General features: G+C 33.9%; 1 long non-coding RNA gene across 9 annotated transcripts; it reads left to right on the top strand.

Moving 5' to 3' along the window:
- The first annotated feature begins 282 nt into the window (after window positions 1-282).
- On the top strand, window positions 283-6,048 carry LOC145101101 (uncharacterized). Of its 9 annotated transcripts, none has more exons than XR_013705463.1 (9): window positions 283-685; window positions 769-1,039; window positions 1,346-1,426; window positions 1,730-2,221; window positions 3,718-4,459; window positions 4,574-4,824; window positions 5,357-5,425; window positions 5,557-5,603; window positions 5,701-6,048. It is a non-coding gene; the product is annotated as an uncharacterized LOC145101101 (long non-coding RNA). The 9 variants fall into 9 exon arrangements; XR_013705460.1 differs by having other exon boundaries at window positions 1,305-1,426; XR_013705465.1 differs by lacking the exon at window positions 1,346-1,426.
- The last annotated feature ends 1,242 nt before the right edge of the window (window positions 6,049-7,290 follow it).

Here is a 7,290-nt window from a genome sequence, read left to right as displayed (position 1 = left end):
CAACTTGCCAAATTATCACTAGTCTGATGAAAGCCACAACAACATCCTTTTAGGGTTGAACAGGTAACACACATTGGTTTTGTTTTTTTACATGGTTAAATATCAAGAAATAGCAACATACTTTATTCTTTTTACCAATGTATGCAGTATACTTTATGTTTTACCTATGGTAGTTATGTGTAACCCATAATAACAATATACTTACAATTCCTTTTTTGTTTCTCTTTATTATGATTGGTTGATTTATTTAGTTTTCCAATGCCCTTTCAACTTGGTCCTATAAGCAGAACCACCGCTTCCCCGACTGATGGTGCCCAATTACATTACGATTGGTGTCATCGCTTTTTCCAAGAATCACTGCTTCTTCCGCCGCTTCTCTTAGCTTCCAATTAAATGCTCTCTATTTTTTTCACCGGCTGACTTTTGGTTTTACCGCTTTAATTTTGTTGTTTATATAGCCTGATTTTGCTGCAAAACTGTGGGTGATCTGAAGAATAATTTGGATATGTAATCCCACCGACTCCATCGCCATTCCCTATAAATCTACTGCTTCACACGACTTCTTTTTCTTGTACATGTTCCACCTTACAGTCGATTTTGTTCTCCATACGAACCATCCGTGAGTATTTTACCGGCGACAAAATCGGTGTTTCCGGCGATGAGGTCTACAACACCGGCGATTTCGGTACTCTTCCTTGGTTATTTCTCAGTCTTTTTCTCTTTTGACCAAGAAATCAAGTTTAGCTGATTTTTCCCAATTTCTTTTAGGATTGCTTCAATCGATTTAGAAGAGGTCACAACAGGTGGAGATAAAATATGGGCTATAGATGTCCAAACCTAAATCGGGAAAGATGCGGCGCTTGACAGGTTTTGAGGTTGTATTCGGTTTTCAATGCGACGGAGGTGTTCAAGTTGGCGCCAACCATGGTCGACGCACTTTCCGAGGAACGATTATGTCTCGGTTCCGCTCCCTCCCGTTTTCACTTTCTGCCAAACACTCCTCAATGGCTCCGGCGACGGCACACAGTTTCTCCATCAGGTAAATTTTAATTTTTGCTAGGAATTTTCCGAATTGTCCCCTCGTTTCTCTTCCAAACATCTTCTTTGTGATTTTAAATCCTCAATTTGATTATTTTATGTATTTTGGTTTTTTCTCCTAACCCTAACCAAATCCTTCCGATTTACTCTTTCTTTGATTTTGATTTGTTGTTTCTTCTATTGGATATTTTTAAGGATTCATTTTGGTCAAAGTTTCATATTTTGTTAATAATCAAATTAGTATGAGTCGATATCTTTATGCGTAGGTTCTGACTTGCTTCCTAATCATCAATTTATGAAATTGAAGAAGGCAACTAGGTTAGAAGATTATCTACTGTGAAACTATGTCTCCAAATTAGAGATTGGAGTCACTGATGAAGATATAACGGTAACGCAACTATCAACTATCAACTATTACCAATTTGTTTTTATATATTTTAATTAACTTGACAATTAATTTGGGTATCATGAACTATTTTCTGAGTTAAGTTTCAGTTGGTAAGTGAAGCACATATTTCATTAATTTTTAAAACTTGGAGAGAAAATTTGTACCATTGTTGATGTCTCTTACATTCTTTTGTGCGTCTTAAACTCTTTATTTTCATTTTCAATAGAATTAGGTTATTAATCAAATAATCAAATTTGGATATAAGGTAGTGAATTTAATATTCATTATAAATCACTATTTCAGTTAGTGTGGATTCTCCTTCCTTATATGATCACTAAGGGTGCATTTGGCAAGAAAAGAATGGAATTCGAAGGAAAAAGGATTCCAATTCTAAAGAATTCTTTCCAAAGTTGGATGAAAAACATTCATTCTCATCACCGCCACTGCCACTGTCACCGCCACCACCCACCGCCACTCTTGTCGCCGCTATCACTACTACCGCCGCCACTGCCACCACCCACCACTACCACTACCACCACCATTGCCACCACCACCACTACTACCATCACCCACCACTACCACTACTAACACCTTCACCATCACTACCAATGTTGCCACCACTATCACCACCACCATAATCAATGTTACCACCACCATTACCACCACCGTCGCTTCCACCATCACTACCCTCACCACCGGTGAAATTTTATTGTTTTTATAATTTATATAATGTATCTTTACATATAATGTATCTTAGCGCCACTTCTTCAGCGTCAAACCCCCACACTTGATCTGGTAAGTTTTTTTCCTACAGTACATTAAGTCAAAAAATTTATCTATATTGAATGGAAATTTGATTTGTATTCAAGTTGGAGGGCACGTAAAGATAAATTGTTCTGGGATTTGGAGGGGACAAGTGTCGAATTTGTAGAGCATTTTCTCTTCAACCCCACTAATCATAATAAGCTTTCCCCTAACCACCGTTAGCCACCAGCTTCACAAATATCATCCATACCTTCAAATCAGTGTCTTATATGTTACTTACTGCCATGCCATTTTGCTATATATGCTTTTGATTTTCCTTATTTTCTGGTTTGAAATGCAAAGTGGTATTGTAAATAATGGACATTGTCTTCTGTTATTGCGAGTAATGATCATTAGGGTCAAAAATAGTGGTGAAACTAGAACAATTCAAGGAAACAAGAAAATGAAAAAGTGAAAGACTTGCAGTTTGCAAAGTGGAGCACTAATACACAGGAAACGAGAATATTATGATTTTTTTTTTCAAACGCATGTTTTAAATATCGATATCACTAATTTCTCCCTTCCCTTTGTGAGTTTGAAGGTCAATCCTTATTTTCTTGTGATCACTCGTATGTTTTTCGTTCCCTGGGTTCCATATTCGTTTTAAACCAGCATATAATAAAAAACGACTTCGTAAAAGGACCCGAAAACAAAAATTAGAGTTCCCTAATTTTTCGAATTTGATTGCATCATGCTTGATTGAACTCTTGTGAAGCTTTTAATATTTTTATGTGTGTGAACATTTGAAAAAAAATGCATTTTTTGAGGGATATGCTCCAGTTAAAGAGGAACATATTTGTATGGTAATGGGTTCTTTTGATGCTATCCAACTTTCCAAGATTTAATTTTTTGTTATATTATTTAGTGTCGATGTCGACTTTGCCAATATGAACTTGTGATATGCTGATTCGATTACAATTGCTCTCATGGCACTTAAAAGATGTTTTCTCAATAAATTAACTAATTTAGCAACTATTCCTGCTTTACATTTCCTTTTCACTATATGATGATATGATTCCTCTTTATGAAAAAGTAAATATTTAGACTTGTGGTTGGCCTCATTTGTTGACTATCAGCTTCTGGGCCTCATAAACCTTGTAATCAAATACATGAATCAAGAAAGATGAAAGAAAATCCAAACACAACCAAACATCTGTCTTCTTTGACATCTTATAATGCACTTTTTTCTTGGTTTTGGGTTGTAGTTGTTGTTTGTGTTCCTCTTTGTTGTCTTGCATATTGTCTTGTAGCTGCTACCCAGAGTCTTGTTTTGACTTTTAAATGTCAAACAAAATGCTTTTTGATGTCGAAATTGGTATGAAATTGTTTATCTCGAGCTATTTACAGTTTTCAAGAAGGTTAAAAGTGTTCAAAGTTCATGTCTTTTTTTGCTAATTATCTGATTCTCATTATATTTTGATTCACTATATATATATATATATATATATATATATATATATATATATATATATGTTGTTTTATGACAGAAAACATGCACAATATGTTTAGCTTCAATGAAACATGGAGAAGGACAAGCCATTTTCACAGCAGAATGTTCACATTCATTCCATTTCCAGTGTATTGCTTCAAATGTGAAACATGGGAATCACATTAATGGAAAGCAGTTCCATTACTGGGTCCCACAAATTCCGGCCCTCCATTAGGAAGAACAAGAATAAACCCTGTAAATTGGTCACAAGACAATCCAGTGATGACCTTACTCCGCCCAAACAGCCCCTGCCACGTCACCACCACCTCCCCGATTTTCCCGGACCCCGAACCACCAGTTTTAACGATGATGAACCGTTAAACCTTAAATATTCAAATAAAACCTGTCAGATTCAGACAAGTCTTTGTTAAAAAGGGTATCAGTCAAAACATACATCGAGGTCCCATCAGTTCCTCAGTTTACTTCTGTTGATGATTTCACAGTTTTGATCCACCTCAAAGCTCCAGCTTCTGTTTCCGGGGTTAAATTAAGGCAAACAAACCAAGGTCAAAGTCAAGGTCAAGGTTCCGGTCCCACCTTTTGTCAAGTAAACCAGACCCCACGGGCCCGGTTGATCTTGTCACTGTAGGGTTTTGGATAAGGATGGGATTTCAGTTGCTGTACCCAAGGAAATATTTGATTCTTGTGTGTAAGCAAACAGAAAATGAAAAAGTGAAAGACTTGCAGTTTGCTATCTGCAGGCTATGTCCAAAATCATACCTCAGGAAATGCTTACCAAGGTAGTCTTTTTGTTTCTGTTTCTGTTCCATTTCATGCATCCTCTTCTTTCATAGTTACTGTCATATCTGATGATACTTGTTTATTTATTTTTTTTTTGTTTGTTGCTTTTACAGGGATATTATATTTGAGTCTCAAGTTGGTGAGGATGACACATGCAATTTCATCAAGAGTGGACAAATCCATCATCTTTTTTAGTTTTATAATTAAACAAAACTTATTATTATTTGTTTTTATCATTTTTCTTTTTTGATATCATACTAATGTAGCTCCATTTTTTCATGATGATTAGACAAGGAGACATGATTTGGCTGGTGTTTTGTTGAATAGAGGCATCAACTTGGATCCATTAAGCAAGTGGTCAAAGGTAAGGATCATTCATCATCTTTGTTTATAAAAATATGTAATTTTTCCATAATTGCCCCTTGAACAATGACAACAGGTTGGCTTGGTTGTATATGATCATTAAGTGCCATATGGTGCAACTCCAGAATACATGGCTGGTTATATATATATATATATTTCCTAATTAAAAAAGTTTTATTTATTTTAAATTATAAATTTTGCTTATTCTTTACATGTGCAAAGTGCAAGCTCTTTTCTACCTGTAATGGCTCTTGCTCCTCAAGAGAAAGAACGAATTGTTGACATGGCGTAAATATTCATCATATTTTTACATTTTATCTCCAAATAATGATTTAAAAACTTTTAGTTTGTATAAAGTTTTTAAAAGGAATTGTAATCTCTCACTTTTATATACATTATTTGTTTTAATACATTTAAAAAAAAAAAATTTACTTGTTGTAGGGCTTCTCCTGATGGTAAAACTTTTTACATTGCAGCTCTTATGAAAAACAATGGGCATTTTTATAATTTGCTTTTGTTTTATTTGATTTCAGCTCCCAAAAGTATTAGGACATAACACAGTAGACAGGGTTTTGTTGGATGCCCCTTGCAATGGTACTGGGGTGAGCATAAAACACACTGATCTAACTGCACATGCTGAAGTTACAAAATATGAATTAGTACCTAATTTCCTTACCTAATTTCCTAAGCTTATTATAGAGTCTGATGTTTTGTCCTATGTTTTATGTGACAGCGTGTGGAAGCATATATGACAACACTAAGAGCATTTGCAGATGAGTGGTAAGTTACAAGAAAACTAACTATCCAAAATAAAAATTATTATTATTATTATGTTACTTCTTATACTAACCAACAAGCTAATTTTTCCATGTGGAAGAGGAGTAGCTGTCTCCTTTATTATCCTTTTTAGCAAAGCATCAACTGTCAACGGATTTGTTGTTTCTTTACCAGGTGCCGTTTGCACTGGAATAGCTTTTGTTTCTAAGCTTTCGCTTTTCGGGTACATCGGGGACCATTGTTACTTGTTACTTGTTCATACAAGTTGATTTCTTTACCATGAGCATTTGTTTCTTCATCCTCAAGGATTTGAGTAGGGGTGTGTATGGGGCGGTTTGGTTCGGTTATTGGTCGAAACCGAACCATAACCATTATGATTGGTTAATGCATTTTGGTAGCTATTGGGTATGGTTAATATTGGTTATGGTTAATGGTTTTTGTCGGTTAACGTTTTTGGTTAATGGTTAATACTGGTTAACCATAATGTTCAAAATAATATAAATGACGAAAGTATAATGACATAAAAATGAAAGGAGAATACAAAAGAGTCCTTGGAACCAATGTTTGTAACCTAGCTTATATTAATAGAATAAAATGTGTACCTTTGATACTCGGAGTGAGATAACACATAGTCACATTCAAAATAAAAAACATTCAATAAAAATATAAAACATTTAAAAATGTGACATTAATAATTTTATATATTGATAATTGATATTAACATTAAAATCATGTCAAACATTCATACACGTTCAATGCGATTAAATAAAAAACTATAAGATAAAACAACCAAACGTTCATATTATGTGTTATCTGGATAAAAAAAAAATTCGGTCACTCGTATACATTAAATGTGATTAAGTCAAAAACAGTAAATAAAAAAAGAAAAAAATAAATAAAAAAAATGCATTCTTAATATATCAGAAAGTCAAGAAGAACAAAAAATTTAACTTACCTAGAAGTTGTGATTATAAAGTAAAAAAAATCCTTTGAAAGGAATTATAAAGTCAAAGCAATCTTTAATTAGGATTAACGGTGTGAAAATATTTCCAATTAGGATTATGAGTGTGAAGATTAAATTAATGGTGAATAACGTTAAAAACTATAAAATTAGCCGATTACGAATTACAATATTAATCAATAATCTAACTCAATGCATGATTGGAAGATTGTTCGTCTCCTGATAAGTGATGATTAATGAATTCCATTTTGAATTTTTAATAGGTCTTAAATAAGTTTGACTATATTGTTTTATATATAATCTTTTTATTTTTATACATTAAAATATAAAAATATAAAGCTAGCGGTTCGGTTAATAATGGTTCGGTTAATCTACAAAACCATAACCGAACGGTTAGTTATTAGTTAACAAAAATTAGAAACCGAACCGACGGTTTTTAAAATGGTTCAGTTATTATGGTTCGGTTATATTGGTTAATTTGGTTATGGTTCGGTTTTTCGGTTATTATGCTCACCCCTAGATTTGAGGTCTTCCATTTTGTAAATTTTTAAACTCTTTTATCATTCCTCTCTCTTTTTTGTGAGTGAAGTTTGTAAGGAATATGTCGTGGGGATCATATCCTTTTATAGGGCTCAAGAGGAGCAAGTAAGATCATGGATGATGTAAGACATACCTGAAGTCATGGGTGAGACAGTCTGCTAGCACATTTTTATCTCCTACAAGATATTC

The sequence above is a fragment of the Lactuca serriola genome, chromosome 4 (assembly GCF_051521515.1).
Source record: "Lactuca serriola cultivar US96UC23 chromosome 4, Lser_US96UC23_V15, whole genome shotgun sequence".
NCBI classification, from domain to species: Eukaryota; Viridiplantae; Streptophyta; class Magnoliopsida; order Asterales; family Asteraceae; genus Lactuca; species Lactuca serriola.
This window is presented reverse-complemented; position numbering and strand designations above follow the sequence as displayed.